Source organism: Tursiops truncatus, chromosome 9 (genome assembly GCF_011762595.2).
Source record: "Tursiops truncatus isolate mTurTru1 chromosome 9, mTurTru1.mat.Y, whole genome shotgun sequence".
NCBI lineage: Eukaryota > Metazoa > Chordata > Mammalia > Artiodactyla > Delphinidae > Tursiops > Tursiops truncatus.
This window is the reverse complement of record NC_047042.1, coordinates 102,044,516-102,063,867: the sequence shown is the minus strand read 5'-3', so window position 1 is coordinate 102,063,867 and position 19,352 is coordinate 102,044,516. Positions and strand designations below refer to the sequence as shown.

The 19,352-nt window shown below is 46.6% G+C and overlaps 1 protein-coding gene across 1 annotated transcript in view; it reads right to left on the bottom strand.

The window, feature by feature from the left end:
- DPP6 (dipeptidyl peptidase like 6) overlaps window positions 1-19,352 on the bottom strand; it is a 772,816-nt gene that overhangs the window by 244,708 nt on the left and 508,756 nt on the right. The gene's annotated exons all lie outside the window — the stretch shown is intronic.

Genomic DNA, 19,352 nt, shown 5'->3' with positions numbered 1-19,352 from the left:
GGCTTTCAAAACTAAGGTAACAACAAAACAGCATTTCCAAACTCCTGTAACCCCCAAATCTCAGATGTCCCTCTTAAACTCTTGAACCCAGGAGAATACTCCCCAACCCATAAATGCAGTGACTACAATGCGAGGGATACCCCCAAAGAAGGGAGAACGTGGTCTCCATCCTCTCCAGCTTTCTGGATAGAGGCCCTCCCCAGGGTGTGGAATGTGATGGGTTACCCCACTGGGTTGAAGTGAGAACCGTACACTTCACTTTCTTTCCTCTACCTGTGGAACTTTGGAGAGCTGGCACCCTGTGTGGGCAAATGTTCAGGGACTAGCATTTTAAAAGCAGCTCTCTACAGGTAACAGGTGAGGGACATGCAGCTGAGTAAGACAGATCTACTGTAGAGCACGTGTAACATGCATGCATTTGGAACTGATGATGGAAGTGAATCTTCAAAGGAAAAATGGGTAGGATTTGCTAATACCTCTGACCCCCCATCTAGTCTGGGCCCCAAGATTAATTTCTAGGAAGTCACAGTGGATCAGTTATTTGGAGAAAATAAACAACAGCACTTAAGTCCCAATGACATTTTGCTTGCAGTGATGTCAAGACTCCTGAACCAGACACATGGGGCCTGGGGTGACCCGCTGGATGGCAGGAGATGGGAATCTGACTGGGGAGTTACTTTAAATACTGGTCTAATTATGAAGAAATAACCTCTAAGGAACAAAACCGTGAAGAAGAACTTCACAGAGCTGCCATGGCGATCTGGGCGGGGCCAGAGGACCCTAACTGCTGTTTCTGAAGTGCTGCCCAGTGATGCTCCCCCAGGAGAAGAAGGAAAGGCCTGTGGACCAGCCCCTGTGTCCTGAGCAGACTGATGCTCAGAGAGCCCCTCCGAGGTCCTGGAGCTTTGACTGAACGCTGCCTCTGTGAGCAGACGCTGGAGCAGAAGCTGGGTGGATCCGTCCCACCTCTCCACGGTTATGGCACCGGGTGCTGTGCTGTGTAGCGTTTCCGACCTCTCCTTCCAACACGTGTCTTTTCATACTATGTGTCTCACTTTATTTTCACAGTAACCCCAGGAAGGCAAAAGATTACCTTTGCTTGTTAAGATAGGAAGCTGAGGTGCAGAAAGGGTAGAGGAGGGTGGAGGAAAGGCAAAGGGGATGGGAGGAGGGGAGGCACAGGGGAGGGGCAGAGGAGGGAGGGTGGACCCTAATTCCGTACGCTTGAGTGCCGGGGGACTTAGTGACACAAACAAATAGAATGTGACAGAAATGATGGTCCTAGGCTTCTGAGAGCGGGTTATAAAAGGTAGTGTGGCCACCTCCTAGCTCCCTTTCAGATCACTTGCTCTGGGGGAGGTTGGCCACCATGGTGTGAGGACACTCGAGCAGCCCTGTGAGGAGGTCTATGTGGTGGGGGGCCGAGGTTCTTCCCCATTCGATCACCAACATCCAGCAAGGAACTCAGGGAGCTTGGAAGTGGATTCCTCACCAGCAGTCAAGGCTTCAGATGATGCAGCCCTGGCTGATAACCTCACGAGAGAACGTGAGCCAGAGATGCTCAGATAAGATGGTCCTGAATTCCTGACCCACAGTAATCACGAGATAATGTTGGTTATCTTAAGCCACTAAGTTTTGGATAGTTTCTTACACAGCAATAGGTAAATAACATATCTAGTTTAAATCCAAAGAAAAAAGATAGCTAATAAATCAGATGTGAGTACACTGAGTTACTGGGTTCCCTCCCTAAAAACTTTCAGCAGCTTCTGAAACAAATATACAAATTCCTTATCGAAAGAGTGTCAGTGCAGAAGAAGTGAGGGGCTGGTGGGGGGCCATTATAGGCAAAAACACTTGGAGGAAGCCTTTGAAATGACCGCAGAGAACAGTCCAAAGCACCAAAGGTGACGGTGGTGGTGATGCTGGTGTTGAGAATGGCTAGCATTCTGAAGCACATACTATGTACTAGGTAGCATGGCAACTCCTTAGCATACATGAATTCATTCAATCTGTATGAGGAAGGTATTAGTATTCCATTTTTAGGATAGGAGAATTGAGTCAAACGCAAGCAGGATTTGGCCTGAGGTCTGTTTCTCTCTAAGCACATACTGGAAATTGCCTGAACAAGGGGTATAGCTCTTAATTCTCAAGCTACAAATCCAAGTTGATTGTTGTCAACTGAAAAATCCAGAATACCAACAGACGTAATAAACACGCAAAGGAAGGACATGTGCTGTCTTTCTTGGTCTTAATCTGGAAACAGTGATTTCAATTCATTCTCTGGTTATGACATTCCCAAACCCCTAGACTTATATCTTTGCATACCTCTTTAAATATACCTGCAAATGACCCTGAAATTCAGCTTTGTGACTATCTTCTGAGTGGAAGCAATGAGAATAAGGAAGACAGAATTAAAATAACCTTATAAGGGCAATGGTAAGAAGAAGATGAGAGAGAACTACCCCTTTACAATTCTATGTCTGTACTGTCAGGCAAAAAGAAAAAAGACGGCATATATGGATGGGAAATGTAACAGAATATCTGGAAAACTAAATCACTAATTAGAAAAATTCAAACAAAATGAAAGAGAGTCAGGAAGTAGAGACTGGATCTGCCAACTATGTATGGGACAGAAGCATTCCAGAGTAAACTGTTAATGCAAATGGAAAGCCTTTAACATGAAAGTGCAATTATGACTCAGTGCTACTCAAAAAAATGGGGAAGTGGGAGGAAGATGCAAGGATTTTCTCATTGCTCCAAGATGAAACAATCAAATACCATTCTCTTCCACAAAATATTCCCTCAACCTGGAGCCCAAAGAACCCCAGGCACAAAGAAAACAACTTTGAAAGCGGACAAATTTCAAGAGTTTCATTTGCACGATGGCTTACCTCAAAACGCATTAACAATAAACTATATCTCACTGAAAGAATTTGTTCCTTGGAGAAATAAAAGTCTTTCTTTTTTTTTTTTTGTGGTCTCTATCTCTTGTATTTATGCTTCTTTCTTTAAAACAGACTCTAAATACTTCCGATCATGGAAAAAAGTACAAAGAGTTGGAAGTTGGTAAGACTGCATTGTTATTTTTCTGTGAGTGGACTTTTAGAAGTTCATGAGTATAAGTTACTTCGGTTTCTTCCCACAGCAACAAATTGCTCTTGGAAAATGAATGCATGAAAACCTGTTACCCAAAATACCATTCACAAGATGGGAAGAAAATTTCAGCACAGTATTTTTTAAAATGTATCATGCAACATAGTTGATACTGACATTCAATAATTGGGAAAAAATAACCAGTGAAGGGCTTGTCTTGGGCTAAGGTCATATTTAGTCTGCTTCTAATATTTCTGAAACATCACTCTGCCCACAGCTTTCTTTCTGATCCTCTCCCTTCATCACCCCCTGAGCCATACTTTTGATTTCTCTCCGGTCTTTCCTACCTCAGCCCCATCACGCATACTAACCCAGACTCACTTTACATCTTCTTCCTCTATGAAACCTTCCACTCTTGTAGTTTTAAACTATGATTATCTGATATTGGTAATTTCACAGATCTATGTCCTCAACTGTAGACCAGTGTACCAGATTCCCCCCTCGACATCTCCATCTTATGTCTCACAGGCACCCCAAACTCAATATTCTCCAAGTTATCTCTTATCTACCCTTAAAACCCAGTTCTCCTTTGATACTTCCTATCCCAGTCGGTGGCTCCCTCATCCCCTCAGTAATCTGAGCTGAAAACCTAGTTTTTCCTGACTCCAATCTTTGCCTCCTTCCTCCTCTGGCTCAATTCAATCTATCTCCAAATTGTACCAGATTAACTTCTTAAGTCCTTCTCAAATCTATCACCCACTCGTCATCCCTATGGCAAGCACCTTCCTTCAGGCCTCCCTCCATCCTTCCTCTCCGGGACTAACCTCTGAGATCTTGACCCCATCCCTTCCTGATACCTGTTGAACTTTATCAACTCCTCTACCACGAATTACGTGCCTTATATTTTTCATCACTCCCTCTCCTTGTTCCGTCTCCCGAATCTGTAGAATTCAAATCTCCCACATTAAAAAATCCTTGGTCGTTCTCCCTGCCACCCCTCCGACTCCTTCTTCTTTGAAACTATCGTGGCACTTCATAAGGAACGCCTACACTGCTTCACTTTCTATCACTTTGAACCCACTGCATTATCCTCCCGACGTCCTCAAAGCGCCACCTCCAGGCGGATGTCCCGCTGCCGTACACATGATATCTTCCTAATGTCCAGCGCACTCGCTCTCTCTGCGGTACGTGATAAAGGTGACAGGAATCCTTCTCCCTTCTTCACTCCATGGCGGGTCACTGCTTTCGATCTCCTCTTGCCTTCCTCCTTCCAGCCTCTTTGCCTTTCCTTTCTGCTGTGCAGACCCCTTGAATGGACGCAGGCACCAACCTGCCACTCTTGGGGGTTTCCCTTGTCGGTCTACACCCTTGGTCTGGAAGAGCACATTCATTTCTGCTTTCTGTGAGGCTTCTTACTGAATTCATATTTTTATACTTGGTCCATCTTCTGAGTTCTAGACTCATATCTTCAGCTTGTGTCGGGGCTTTCAGCATAGATGCTTTTACCCAAAACTTTTACACCACATTCAATATTTTGAAAACCAAATAAACTCTTTTCCTCCTAAATAACTCTCTTTGATGTACTTCCACTTACCTGGTCTCTCGGTAGAAACATACTGGAATTAGCGCCAACCATTTCTATTCCTTCCTTTCCTTACTGTCCATGTACAACTGGTTTCCGAATTTCACTGGACTTTGTAACTTTGGAATGAACCTTAAATTCAGAGCGCATTTTCCATCCCCAGTAACACTGCCCTAGTTTGGGACGCCTAAGTGGCCCCAGTGACCTTCCAGCTGCCCCGCCAGCGCTCCTCCCCTCCTGCCCAAGGCCTCGGCCAGTCCCTGCTTCCCGGCCAGTCGGGAGCAGTGTGGGGGGTGTGGCGGTTCGGGACAGGTCTGGAGCAGGACACGCCTACTCCCGTGGAGCCACTACTATTCTTATACAGTCTTAGAGGAAGACACAGGGTCAGTTCTCAGCCTGCTGATCGCCGAGGGGTGAACTCAGGAAAATTACTTAACCTCTGAGCCTGAGTGTTAGAGCTGTGAGTATTTGTTCAGGAAATTTAAACCACGAGAAAGGAACCAAGAATGCTCTCGTTTAAATTTTAAGGAGAATTATACGATCGAGTGACTAGCATTATGCAGAATCCATGAAACTTTTTTTTTCTCTGCTCTTTTGGGCTGTAAGAAAACAGGAATTCCACTGAGAATGCAGAGTTGGAGCTGACCTATTTCAGGGGCTGGGAGAGGTAGGAAAACAACTGAGATTTTGCCCTGGTGCCTGGTCAGCACAATCTCTCTATTCTTTAGTGTTCCAATAGCAAGATGGATGGTCCCCTGAGGTGGTAAGCCCCCCAGCACTGACAGAATTCAAGCAGAGGCTGGACAGCCGCTGTGAGGAGTGCAGCTAGAATGGGTGTGAAACGGAGCAGGACACTATGGTCCTTGCCCTCCCGTGTCCACCGCCTGCCTTTCATCTGTGGAAACACTTTAGCCAAAGAATAAGTTTAATCAGAGAAATGAGAAAATGCAGAAACAACAGAAAAAAGTCAAAAGAGATCAAATCATAATAGTCAGTAAGCAAAGTCAAGGACCTTTAGTTCCTCCTCAAGGGCTATAGGTAATATTCTGAGCCCTGTCCTGTGAGCTGTCTTACAGATACTGAAACCCACCAGGTGGGAGAAGTTAACTACATGATGACCAGACGTAGCCATGACATAAGCTGCCACAATTCTGAGAACTGGCCTCAAGGAAATGGGAACAAACCGACCCTGGAACTGAAGACTAGCTGTACTTAAAACAATCAAGGTGACGCTGGTCAGACCACCGCAGGACCGATCTCAATATGATGGTCAGAGCTGACTGCGCTGCTGCTGCATGTAGCCCCCTCCCTCGGCCTATAAAAGCTCTTGGCCCCTGCCTGTCAGCGGCGAGGGTGGGGAGCTGGCCTTTGGACAGAAGTCCGCCCTCTCCTCCACCCCCGCCCCGGCTGCCGGCCTCCAAACTAAAGCAAACTTCCCTCTCCACCAACCTGGCCTCTTTAATGGCTTTTAAGTGGCGAGCAGCCGGAGCCCACTTTCGGTTACAGGTGTGACCATCCCAAAGCAGATGCTCCGGGGCACATGCCTATCCCTTTCCTATTTGATCCTATATTATATTTATAGAGGAAATTAAACATATCAGAGGGTGCAGATGAGCTCAGAGTAAGAGTCTCCCAAGTTAGGATCAAGGACACATGGATGGAATACGTGGTTAAAGAAATAAGATATGGTAACGTGATGTGAATAGAGGCTAAAAGTACTGGCAAATATTAACACAGGAAAAAGATCGAAAGTGAGATTTGGAAACCGAACGGTAAAAAAAAGAAGAAAAATTATCTGCACGAGATGCACGCTGATGAGTGAAAAAAATAGAAACCTGAAGGGAAAAAATAAAAACTCTAAAAGAAGTTGGAAAATGTGAGATTTCTGGGCTTTAAAATTGGAGAAAATAAAGTGTTTACCCAGAGGGTCTATCTCCTCACAGTTTTAAAAGTTCTATTTCCCAAAGAGAAGGAAATTCCATTAGGTTCTAGCTGGCAATACCCAGCTCTACTGAGAATTCACACACAGCCAGTCCCCCAGGAGAAAGCGAGCAATCTGTCTCCCAAGCCCAAGCCGAGGTTTCACGGACCATGACAGATGCTTCATGAGTCATGCACTGTTCGTGTTCCTTTTGTAACATTTTGTAAATGTTCCCTCAAAACCTTTTTGAAAACAGCTTTACGGAGGAATAACTGATATATCAAATACTGCCCATATGTGATGTGTGCAAGATGATGAGTTTGGACACATGTGACACCTGTGGTGGCATCCTCACCATCAAGGCAACAGCGGCACCAACACCTTCCAGAGTTGCCTTGTGTCCCCGACAACCTTTCAGGAAGGTGGTGAAGATCAAACAATTAAGCCTGAAGCCCTGGTGCCCCCTCAGTTAATGTGGGGAGAAGTGAGGTGAGCAAACATACCCTCTGTTTTTTCAAAAATACATCATGAATCGTCACATTCACCTGGTGCATTCCTAAGTCTTGGTCTTGACACATTCTTCTGAACAACCTGCACTCCTGCTTCCACCCATGGTCATGATCCATGATCATGGAGCAGCTGTCGTGCTTCCGAGAAGCTCTCAAAGACCTGTCTGTGGAATGGCTAACGACCCGGTGGGCCTTCAGGATCTGACAAAGGCTCCCCTGACTATTCCATCCAGGTCCCTCTTTGAATAATTGAAACAACTGAGCACATCTACAACATGTGATGAGGCAGGAGCTAACCAGCTCGTAGGGTCTTTCTGGGAAGAAACGATGAGTATCTTGTCCAGAAACCCTTTCCCTTAAAATTTGGAGAAATGGGCCGAGCTCAGAGTGCTGCTTTTTTTTGAGGAGTGAGACCAATGGGTCAAAATACTCTAGAGAAGATGCCCAGGTTGGCTGGAGTCTGGAAAGAAAGCCACCTGAGAGACACCCAGAGCAGGTGGTCTGCCCGGAAGAGAGAAGATGAAGGGGAGCTGGAGGGCTGTCCTTACAGGTTTAAGGGGCTTTGTGAGTAAGTGTGAGCAAGCCTGTTCTCATTTACTACAAGAGGAAGGATAATGTTGACAAGTGCGCATGATAGGGAAATCGATTTCAGTCCAACGATGCTAACTTCTGGTGATGAAAGCTATCCAACACTAACAAGGCTTCCCGGCCCCATTACTGAAAGTATGGAGGCTGAATTTGCTGGGGCGTCCAGGTGAATGCAGCGAGTGGCGATGTTGAACCTGGTGACCCTAAACTTCTTCCCCATTCAGAGAACCCCTCAAGTCCCAGTGGAGACCTCGCCCCCTGCCCTCCCCGTCTCTGCTCTGGCCGGTGCTTACGTTTAACTGCGTCTCAGTGTAGGTGCTGAAGCCCGGATCTGGGAGCTCAAGCCTTAGCATGTCCCATCTGACAAGCTCCTGACTGTGACAGAGTCCCACATGAGAACCCACACTGCTTCCTTTCCAACATTCTGGAGAAATCTCATCTCCTGGCAGATTCAAGTCTCTGCTTGATTTTTAATCTCCTGTTCCATTCACGTCTTCTGTTGGGCTCTACCCCCAATGACCCAGCATCTTGCCCAAATATCTGACCTCCTGCCTGGTCTCTGTGAATTTCAAGTCCTGATGTTGATGCTGATGGTGATGGGAAGTTTCCTGAAGGCACTGGTCCTTCCAGAGAAGCTGCTCCTTCTGTCAGCACAGGGTCACGATCACCCCTGGGTTCTAATGACTGCATTTGGTACATATTTCCTCACCCTTTGCCAACTTATTTGATATCATTTCGCGAAGTCAAAGTTCTTGCTGTAATAATTTGAAAAGAAAATTTCTCTAGAGGGCCCCAAATAACTAGAAACAAATTGAAACATTTAGTAAAAGAAAAAAAAAAAGATGTTTGGCTCCTATGATGTAACATAAACGTTAGGAAATGACTCCATATAAACAAAATGTCCTTTGTTTTCCCCTTGGTTGCATATGCCGTTCCTTCCTCGTGATCTGGACCTCACAGTTCAGGGTAAAAATCTAGCAGGTGTAAAACAGAGCAGACATAGGGTTGCCAGTTTCAAACTACAAAAGTAATTAAAAGCCCTTAGGATTCAGTATTTGTATCTCAACTCCTCTCCTCCTGGAAGCACTGGTCTTCTACCAAACTTTCTAAATTTAAGAGAGTAGAGATGGTGGTTTCCTCTTGAACCTGCAGTCTCTTCAAATGTCTAGATCTGCTCTGCGTACCACACCCACCCCTAATATGCCCTAATTCATTCTTTTGCCACCAATCCCCATTCATCTAACTTCTTAGTAGAGAATGTTTCTTTCATCCTCTGTGCCTTTCACACATAATGCTCTCCAGAACCCACTATGAGAACATCTGAGGATAAAAACAACATGGTTAAAAATGAGGATGCATCTAAATAAATATCTTAAATTTCAGAGATGAACAGTAAAACTTTCAGCTGTGATTCGGATCGTGTTTCCAAATATACATTTCAAGAGCATCTCTGACATCCAGAAAGAGCTGAGAAATTTCTTTTTAATCATTTCCTGTGTCTTCACTTGGACATTTCAATTCAAGGAGCGTGTCCATGTGTCTTAAGCTCATTTTCTGGAGACAAATGAAATCAGTCATAGGGTTGCTAGGAAGAAATTCAAAGGAAGTGATCCATGAGGCGCTCCTTCCTGATTTTCAGGGACACACACCAGCGTGCCCCAACTTCCTCCCGGGCTCTGTCACTCCCTGTCCTCTGCGTGGCCGGCCACTAAGAAACGATGTCCAACTTCCATACTCTTCCTGGCAGCCAACTTCCCTCCCTCACTGCCCTCTCTGTTCTATTGTTTTGCCAGGCCTTTCTGCTGACTCATTCCTGATTTTGCTTGAGAACACAACATTTTCTTTTTCCTTGCTCTCTTTTCTGTCTCTTCTCACCGGCACATACTGCCTGTAGGATCAGCCTTGTGGAGAGGCAAGATAAAAATAAATAAAAATTCCTTACATCATAGAGACCTTTAGAATTTACAAACCACTTTTTTCTGTATCCTTTGACTTGACCCTCACAACACCTGGTCCTGCGGCTGGAGTTATCAATAGCTCCTCCTCGATTCTCTTTTAAATTAAGAAGACATATGGGAACATATGTTTATGTATGACTGATTCACTTTGTTATGTAGAAACTAACACACCATTGTAAAGCAATTATACCCCAATAAAGATGTTAAAAAAAAAAAAAAAGAAACAGAGGCTCAGAGATGCAAACTGATTGGTCCAAGGCCACATACTGTCACAGGAACAGACGCAGGAGGTCAATGTCTTTTCACATGTGGCTTGACCTTGTTCTCACTATAACACCCTGTCAAGAAAGCTTCTCCCACCCTCAATCACCTCCTCTTTACCAGCCGTAAAGGCTACTGACAGACCCATTTTCAAGAGAACAATATTAAGAAGAAAGTAACCGTGAGAAGATTAACGCCAGAGCCATAATTAGCTCTCCCACTGCACAAGACCAGCTAGCAGCCAATGGAAGTCAAGGCCTCGGGGAACGGCACAGAATCCCAGTGGTCCCAGGGGCCAGAGTGAGACACGGAGAGCAAGGAGGACATGAAGAGGGTGACACGGGGGAAAGTCGCTCACTTGCAGCTACACAGGGCTGGGCTTCTGCACCACCTCCTTTTCACAGCAGTTCACCGGCTTCTCTGTAGCCTCTCCTGAGCCCTGTCCCTGTGACACTGAAGGCCAAGTGCACTGGACTCACTTCAAAGGACAGAAAAGGAAGACAGTGCGTGAACACCTGGTTCTCTCCTCTGGTAAACGGGCGTTGATGGATGGAGGACCCACTGGCACTTAATTAGCACAATATAAAGACCAACAGTGGCACGTCCCTCCTTGATAAGAAGGTGCACTGGAAACACCTATGTGCTCCCGGGCCCGGGCTACGTCTGCACCAGGCCTCCACCGAAGGCCCGGGTGAGAAGTCCAGTCAGTTCCTCTCCTCCCCCCGCTCCTTCCCCTCTTCTGTTTATTTTTTCTTTACATCTCTGTATTTGTGTGTGTATCACAGGACGCTAAATAGCAGGTAGATTGATTTTTGGCAAGTCAGTCTCCCCCCACCGACGCTCACACCACAATTCCAGTTCCCGTTTTTCATCGCCTGCTCACTGTCTCCGCGTGGGTACTCCTCTGCCCTGCTTACCCACATCTAAGGCGACTACTTTCTCCTCTCACCGCCTCCTGAATTCCCGTTCACGTGCAGCAGGAACCCTCCTGTGCTCACATGCAGGAGTGGGCTTTGGACCCGGGTCTGACCTCTCACCAGACTGGTCGTTTGGGTACCTTTCTTTCTTTCAGTTTCTTTCCTCTGGATCCCCCTGGACCCAGTACAGGCCCCCGTCCCTCAGGAACTTTCCAAGATGTTGCCATCTGCCCAACACATCCTGATATAACACTTCCTTCACCTTCACTTGAACTTCAGCAAGTTTCCCCCGCCTCCCTCTCGAGTTCCCTTCTCAGAGACTCTCTGATGTGACATCGAAGCGACCTGGGCAGCGTGTTGGCGAGACCCCTTGTCCCCATCCCACAGGCATTAGCATCAGTCAGCTGGTGCCAGATGAGAAGCAAGGGCTGGGGCTTTGCTGCAAACGGCCACAGAGCCACAGCTCCTCGAAGACAGGACCAGGGCACAGTGGTCCAGGAGAGAGCCTTAGCGCCGCCTGGAACGGAGCATCAGGGGACAAGTCGAGGGGTCCCCAGGAGTGTGTTCTCCCAGTCATGCCCGACTGAGGGTTTTCTCCAACTGACAGCTGCCCTTCCGTATCAGAAACCCAGCATTCTGCATCCAAGGCTGATTCAGCTACACACTGATGGTTCTTAATCCACAGAGTCCCTTAAAAAGAATCCTTCGTGGGTACGACAGACAATAAATTAGGATACAAGTGACCTGAGAAGATTCTGGAATCCAACAGGTAGAAATCGCTGAGAGCGACCTGTCGCCCAGCTGCCCCAACAGACACACCGCCTGCGCTGCCACGCTTTGTGTAACACTTCACGCTCCCTGCAGTACGACTTCCTTGTAGCTTGTTCTCTCATTTTCATGAACATTTTTGAAGGTTTTGTTCTCATCCACGTTACTATGTTTTCCATGCACGTCATACTAGGTTTTGTGGGAGGTCATGTCTGTGCTTCCCCGCTTCTCCTCCACCTCTGAGGCAGCTCCTGTTTCCCTTTCTTGAGTTTCTTGAGAACCCCCCATTCTCAGGCTCTCCTTTGCTTATTCTCAGAGGCCTTTCCTTTCACTTTTCAGCAGTAAGAGATCATCAATGCCCCTGAGACAGGCAGCTTCTGGGTGACATGGACACTAATGGTAGGAAGAGAAGGGGATTCTGGCAGAGGCTAGCTTTCCTGCTCTGATTCCAGCTTGTTTTCTATCCCCTTGGCTGCCTCCTTCTGGAAGAATCAACCCGGGTGAGCAAAGGGCTGGGACTTGTACCACAGCCCTGGGAGTGATTTCAGAGGCTCCAGTGGGTCTGGTTTGACTGGACACCATACACGCACAATGAGGGGTAATCAGGTACCACCAGGGTCCTGCCTATGTGTCCAGAAGAGCAAAATCTGGCATCTGTGATTATCATCATAACCAGCCTCTCCGATGTCTTCTTGATCTGGAATTACCAAATATAATGCCATTGTCACTATATAATGTGCCACCCAAACAGGCACAGAGGAAGTGGAGCGATCAACAATTATGCTGGGAAAACAGGCACAAATTGTTTGTCTGGAACCATCCGTTCCAGACAAACCAAGATATATGGTTTCCCTCGTTATCGTTGCTATGTGAGCGATCCTACCACAGCCAGAATAAGAAATTATTTTCTCAGTTTAACTAGGGGCAGGCACTTGTAAAAAGAAATGCAACAAAGACCTGGTAAATGAGTCTAAAAACAGACGAACTAAGCACGGGGGTGGGGTACTGTGTTGAGCACATCTCCAAGAAGGACTCACAAAGCACGGGGCTGTTGAGGCACCATCTTCGCGCAGGTCAGCTCCCCACACCACGTGGCACCTGCCTCTTTCCCAAGCCTCGAGGCAGATGTCCCACGCCAGAGTTGGACGGCAGTGTTTGCTGGCAGGTGTTTTGTGTCCAGCTTGAGGGGAGTGGAGAGGGCACTGGGGCTGAGAGGGGTCGTGGCTGGTAGATGAACAGTGAACACAGGGCAGGAGGAGAAAACCCGGGGACAAGAGGCTGGAAGGACCATCCTTCTTCAAGTCAGAAGAGGTAACTTAAAGGTTTAGAAAGCGCATACTGAAACAAATGTAGAAAAAGCCCTGTAATCGATTGGTTATACATACGTAGGGTTATACCAACCTTGGAGGGGCTTAATACATTCTATCAACGTTATAGACATATTACAGACACATTCTCAGCAGTCTCCCAAATCACGTCATAGTTACTAGGATATAACATCCCAGGTTAGGAGGAAAAGTAGATGGAATCAATTAAAAAAAAAAAATTCAGGTCCAGAGTTGACTATCCTTGAGACAAAAAGAACTCTTGAAAATGGGGAGGGGGGGCAGGGGATGAGGGAGTAGCTGGGGTGGTGTTTCAATTTTCATTCATCTATGAATGTCCCTAGAAATCTCAGTCTTAAAAGATTTCAAAATGTAGGGCATCCTAAAGAAAATCATAGGTGATCTTAAAATGGCATTTAGTTGATTTAATGTGAGTTGTTTGTCATCGTGGATGGGGAGGAATCCACTGAAATGATACAGGAAAGTACTGTCTGCAGGTGAGGACGAAACTGTGCCATGAGGTCAGGGAACTCAGTACACAGAAATGGAGAAGGGTGTTCTCTCTGATCGCTGATGGGACAAGAATAATTGCTTGGAGAGAAGAGTCCGTGGGCAGCATCAAAAGAAGAAAAACTCATTCAGAGTTAGTGCATCCTTGAAACTATCCTTGTAATTCAGAGGGGAAAACTGCAGCCTGCCTGCGTCATTACCGTCATTCTGCACCTCCCCTCCTAATTGGCAATTCTGTGTGTGGTGAAATTTTGTGTTCTGCACAAGAGGGCTCTAAATATATCTTCTGGTTTGACAATTCCAAAGATATCTGAGGAATCACGGGATGTTCTGCCTTTGATATGAGTTTTAAACCAGGGTTAGAAGCAAAGGAGGTGGCATTTTAATGTATGGCATTCGGATGCTGCACGGTTATGATGAGACCGACATCAAAAAGTGATCAGTCGATACTGACTATACATTTGCCATATGCTCAAGGTCCTCTAATGAGCATTTAAGGAAGAATCCTTCCCTATTTGGACTGGGTTGCTGAGTTCTGTATTGCTGTTCCCTGAACTAAAAATACTGAAGCTAACCAGCTTGCACGGCTCTTCAGGACTCGCCAGATGGCAACTCAAGGCTGTTCTCAGAGCTCAGAGCTGTAGCAGAGCTTTTCAAAGTGTGGTCCACAGACCACCTACTTTTGTCAGAATCATCTAGTGTGCTTGCTAAAAATGCAGATTTCGGGGTCCACCCCATATCTGCTGCATCCGAGTCTTTGGATCTGCCTTTTGACAAAACCAACCAAATACTTTAACAAGTGATCCCAGGCGAGGACACCAACGTTTGAGAACCTCTGTCCAAGGCATTTGGTTTGCAAACCTGGCACCACGTAGTGTTACTGGGGACCTTTTAAAAAGTACTGATGCTCAACCCCAGCACCAGAGAACCTGATTTACTACATTACTGTCAGGTGACACTAATGTGCAAGCAGGTCCACATGACCCGTTCCTCCAAGTACACCTCTGGATGTTACTGTACATCCACACATCTACACCCAAACACACACCAACAAGTGTCTGAACCCGGGGTCAAATGCCCCGGCAATGAGAAACACTGGGGCGATGATGGACAGCACTGACCAGGGACAGCCTCTCGGCTGCGTCACTCAGAACTGTGCAAACACACATTCTCTAGCCTCTGTTTCCTCATCTATGAAATGGGGATGACAACCGTACTTAATCACATGACTGAAGTTAAAACGAAATAGTGTATCTGAAGCATTTTTAGGGACAGGGCTGTGCTGGGTTCTCAGGACACCAGGTCAGCATGGAAATCGCCCCCATCGGGGAGTCTGAGGCCAAGCTTCAGCCTTGCCTTTAAGTGATAGCATGGCTCCGAGCACATAATAAACTCTGGGTTTTGGTTTCCACGTCGGCAAACTGTAGCGGTTCTGTAAAAATATTATGAGAACCAGACTAGCCTGATGGCTAAAGCTCCTTTCTTTATTACGATTTTCTACAGGAATCAGTGGTGTAACAATATAAAGGGGAGAACTGTGCATGAGAAAGAAACACTACAAGTCCACAGGAAGGACGGAGAATTCAGGTTCCTGCAAGGAGGCTGGTCTCCCACAGACCTCGGTCCGAATATCTGCATTCAGCCCCTCAATGAAGCCTTTTCTCATCCCTAAGAATCTCTGCTGAGTGCCCTCAGGGAGGGGAAAGGGCACCCTACCCTGCGAAAGCCCATTGGGGCCAAATGAACAGTGCTGGCCTTTGATCTGCAAGAAAAGTGACTGTGTTATTTCCCACGGGGTATAGTTCCAGAACGATCCAGCCCAGAAACTTCTAGCAGCTTTCCTACAGCCACATGGGGGAAAGAGCCGGAGAGCACAGCCAGCACCAAGCCCAGAAGCGAAGAGGGAGAAGCCGAGTCCTGCTCACGTCACCTGAGTCCTGCAGCTCCCATGGCCGCCTTTCCCTGTCAGTGTGTCCTTCCCTCCCCTTCCTGACTTGAGCCACCTGGGGCCAAGTTTTCTTTCTCATGGAAAGAAACCTGTGCTGATTACCTGAAGAGCCTTTGTCCTCCTCCTTTTCAAGCACCTAAACTTTCTCTCTTTCCCCAAACTGTCCTCCACTAGCCTGGCCTCCAGGGCTCCTCTCAGCCTCCTGACCAAGGACAATTGCTACTTCCTGAGAGCAGCCCGTGGGGTGAGCCTTCCCTTTTTTATACACTAATAAATACTCCAGAAGCCAAAACCCTTCATGTTTATTCCTTTACTTCTCTGCTGATAACACTGGCAGGTGGTGCGGGGCGGTGAAGGCCGCTGCTACCCGCACAGACGGTCGGGGATAAAATAGCGCCTGAAGCCTGGTTTCAGTGTTGGTAAGCAGGTTTGACCTCAGAGGACCCACCCTTACTGACCACCTGATACAACACAGCTCCACAGTCAGATCGTATGAGCCTGAAGGCTCCTTGCTGTTCATCGGATGGAGATGGTAGTAGGATGGGAATACCAGACCCCACAGTTCCAGGGTCCTTGGCCACACGGGCAATAACTACGAACAATACATTGTGTGTATCCCCAAGAAAATGCCTGTTTCCCGCATGGGGTGGAGTGAGGTCCATGTGGGAGTAAAGACCTTGCCTCCCACCCCTCTGTCCTCACAGCTGGGTTTGTTCTCTGCTCCAAATACAAAGTGTTGCATCCTCCTACAAATCCCCAGGTGGGGTCAGTGGGCACTTCGCCTCATGGGCTAAGTCAGTGAGTCTCCTTCAAAACCAGACCAAACACGTTCTATCAGAGATACATCAACATGCAGTGGACACATAACGTGTATTTGATGTTGGTGGTGATGCTGTGACATCAGCAGATACTCGGAGACACTTCTGAAGACCATTCCATGACCTCCAACTTGCAGCTGGGTTTTCTTCTTGGCTAAAAGTTACAGATTTTTAACTTGATGAAATAATATTCTTCAGAAGATAAGATTAGGGAATTTATGTGTTGGCTTCCTTCTAATGAGATGGGATCTTTAATCTAGTGTCCACTCCAGAGTGTCTTCTGTTGCTATGGTTACCTCAGGTGAACAACTTCTGCTCCTCAGGTAGGTGGAGACTGACTTTTATCTGTTTGAGCTTATTTTCTCCTCCTGTTTGAATTTACTCTGTTTACTTAGTTGAACAAGTTCTAGATCAAAGAACCATCTTATGTTTGGAGGGAGTGGCTCTGGTGCCTTCCTTGAGAATCACTCACGCCCAAGGTCACAAACAAGCAGATATTCTCCATCCTCATCATGCCGTCTCCTTCCCTCGCAAACCCTCAACCCTGTATGTTGGCATTTTTAGACTCCTTCTAAGGATGTTGGACCCCACCCTCTTTCAATTCAAAAATAAAGGGAGACTTTGGGTCTTTCCAAAGCTCACAATTTCAGACAGTCGTGAGCTGTTTATAGCAGACAATGTTCAGTTTTGTAAAGGCACTCAGAGCATTAGAGTCACTTGTTAGAAAGAGATTCCTAAGTCTCGCCCTAGACCAGCCCACTGAGAGTCTCTACGGGGTGGAGCAGAGGATCAGCTTCTTTACTAACAACCTGGGAAGTTTTTGATGCTCATCAACATTTAGAGCCATGGGTTGATGGGAGACCAAGTCCAGCTGAGTATCTGGGAAGGTTTGTTCAGAAAGTCTTGGTAAAAACCCAAGGCCTCCAAACAGAGCTAGTCCCGGTGATGCGACAGCTGGTCGACCCGGGAAATGTGCGAGGCTCCCCAGAGCTCAGGGACCAGTGGGCTTGCCACTGGGGTGACTGGGCCCGAGAAAGTCAAATCTAGGGCCTCTGGGTGGGGCTGTACGTAAACCATGCCAGGAAGCTGGCAGCCTACTTCTTAAAGATCTCCTTGGGAAGAAGCCTGTCTTAGAACTGGAGGGGAAACACTATGCTTAAGTGAATTAAGCCAGATGCAGGAGGACAGACAGTATATGATTCCTTTATATGAGGTAGTTAGAATAGGCGGGTTCATGGAGACTGAAAGCAGAACAGAAGTTACCAGGCTCTGGAGGAGGGGGAGTGGGGAGTTATTATTTAATGGGAAAGGTAGTGGTAATGGGTACACAACACTGTCAGTGTGCTTAATGCTGCTGAATTGTATACATACGAATGGTTGAAATGATAAATATTATGTTATATATGCTTACCACTATGACAAAAAACTGTAGAGAAAATGGATTATAATATTTTAAAATCATTGTGTAATCAATAATAGTCATTTTAGAAAGAAATATGAATACAATCCTTGATAAATCATAGATCTAAGAAACAAAGGGATTTTATTACTTGCAGGAGTAGTTACATGAGGTATGATTTGTTGGGCTCCGAAGGTTTTTGTTTTGTTTCATTTTGGTTTGTTTTTCTCGCGCACTTTTCTCATTTTCCAGGTGAGGAAGCTATTTGGCTCTGGTCTCATGTTCCAGAAATCTACTAATGGCTGAGCAACTAGTCCTCCTGATGTCTAGCTACCGTGCCCCGCTGCAAGCCCTCCTGTATAGTAAACCGAAAGGCCCCGAGGAAATGCATACTTTAAACCCTGCCCAGTGGGAACTTCCTTGGTGGCACACTGGTTAAGAAGCCACCTGCCAATGCAGGGGACATGGGTTTGATCCCTGGTCTGGGAAGATCCCACATGCCGTGGAGCAACTAAGCCCGTGCGCCACAACTACTGGGCCTGCACGCCATAACTGAAGCCTACGCACCTAGAGCCTGTGCTCTGCAACAAAGAGAAGCCACCATAACGAGAAGCCCACGCACCACAATGAAGAGTAGCCCCCGCTAGCCGCAACTAGAGAAAGCCCACGTGCAGCAACGAAGACCCAACGCAGCCAAAAATAAATAAATTAATTTTAAAAAACTAACCAAAAAACCACATTAAACTCTGCCCAGTGATCTCCTGTCCGCATGGGGCCTCCAGTTGACGGCAGCACTCGAGACAGGCCCCACTGCATGAACCCTGAACCCTCGGGCACTACCTGTGTTTGCCCAGGTGACCTCACAACAGCCCACGAGGGAGTGATTTATTACCTTCACGATACAGATGAGAATCCTGGGTCCCAAGGCGTTTGACTTGCAGCAGTTTGCACATGGAGATGGGGATTGGGAGACAACGGCGTTGGACACCCTTCACCCATTCTGTGATTTTTGGTCAAGGGCAAGTCCCCGACAAACATCTCACAGAAATGACTTACCGTCCATAAGGCCCTCTCCCTCCGTGTTCCCTCTGCTTTGTTAGCTAATAAAAGTGCTCGAGACGGTTAATACTGATACCTCAGGATGCTTCAATTAAGTGAAACATTAACATTTTATGTTCGCTCCCAGGAGAATTTAACTTGAAGTTTTACTGATTGCTTTGCTGCTGACATTAATTTAAGTACACACAATAAAGGGACCCCCAAATAGTTCAGAATAACATGTTTTTCAAGGGAAGGTAGGACAACTTTGTCAGAGAAAGAAAACAGAGCTATAAAACCCAATAAAACTTTCAAAACAAGGCACAGTAATCTGTCTGGAGTGCAAGTGTGTTTCACTCCCACCTGAGTTCTGCCCCATCAGCGCTGGACGGAGGAGAAAGTGCACACAGACTCCATCCACCTTCTTCCCCTTTCCCTTCAAACATCATAGGCTGATACTGTTATTAGTTGGTTAAGACTTAGACTCCAACTCTTCCCATAATTAAAGCACTCAAAAAACACAACCATTATAAACAAACAGAAGAAAACCAGTTAAAGAAGCTGAATGGCACAAGCCAACCCTATGTCGTTCTGTTTATTTGAGGAAAGAAGGGAGAAGAATGAGTGAAGGGAGCGAAGACCAAGAGTCCACATGGATGCACTGGATCAGCAAGGGAGACCAGCAGACAGGAGAGACGGTAGGAAGAGAGAAAAAAG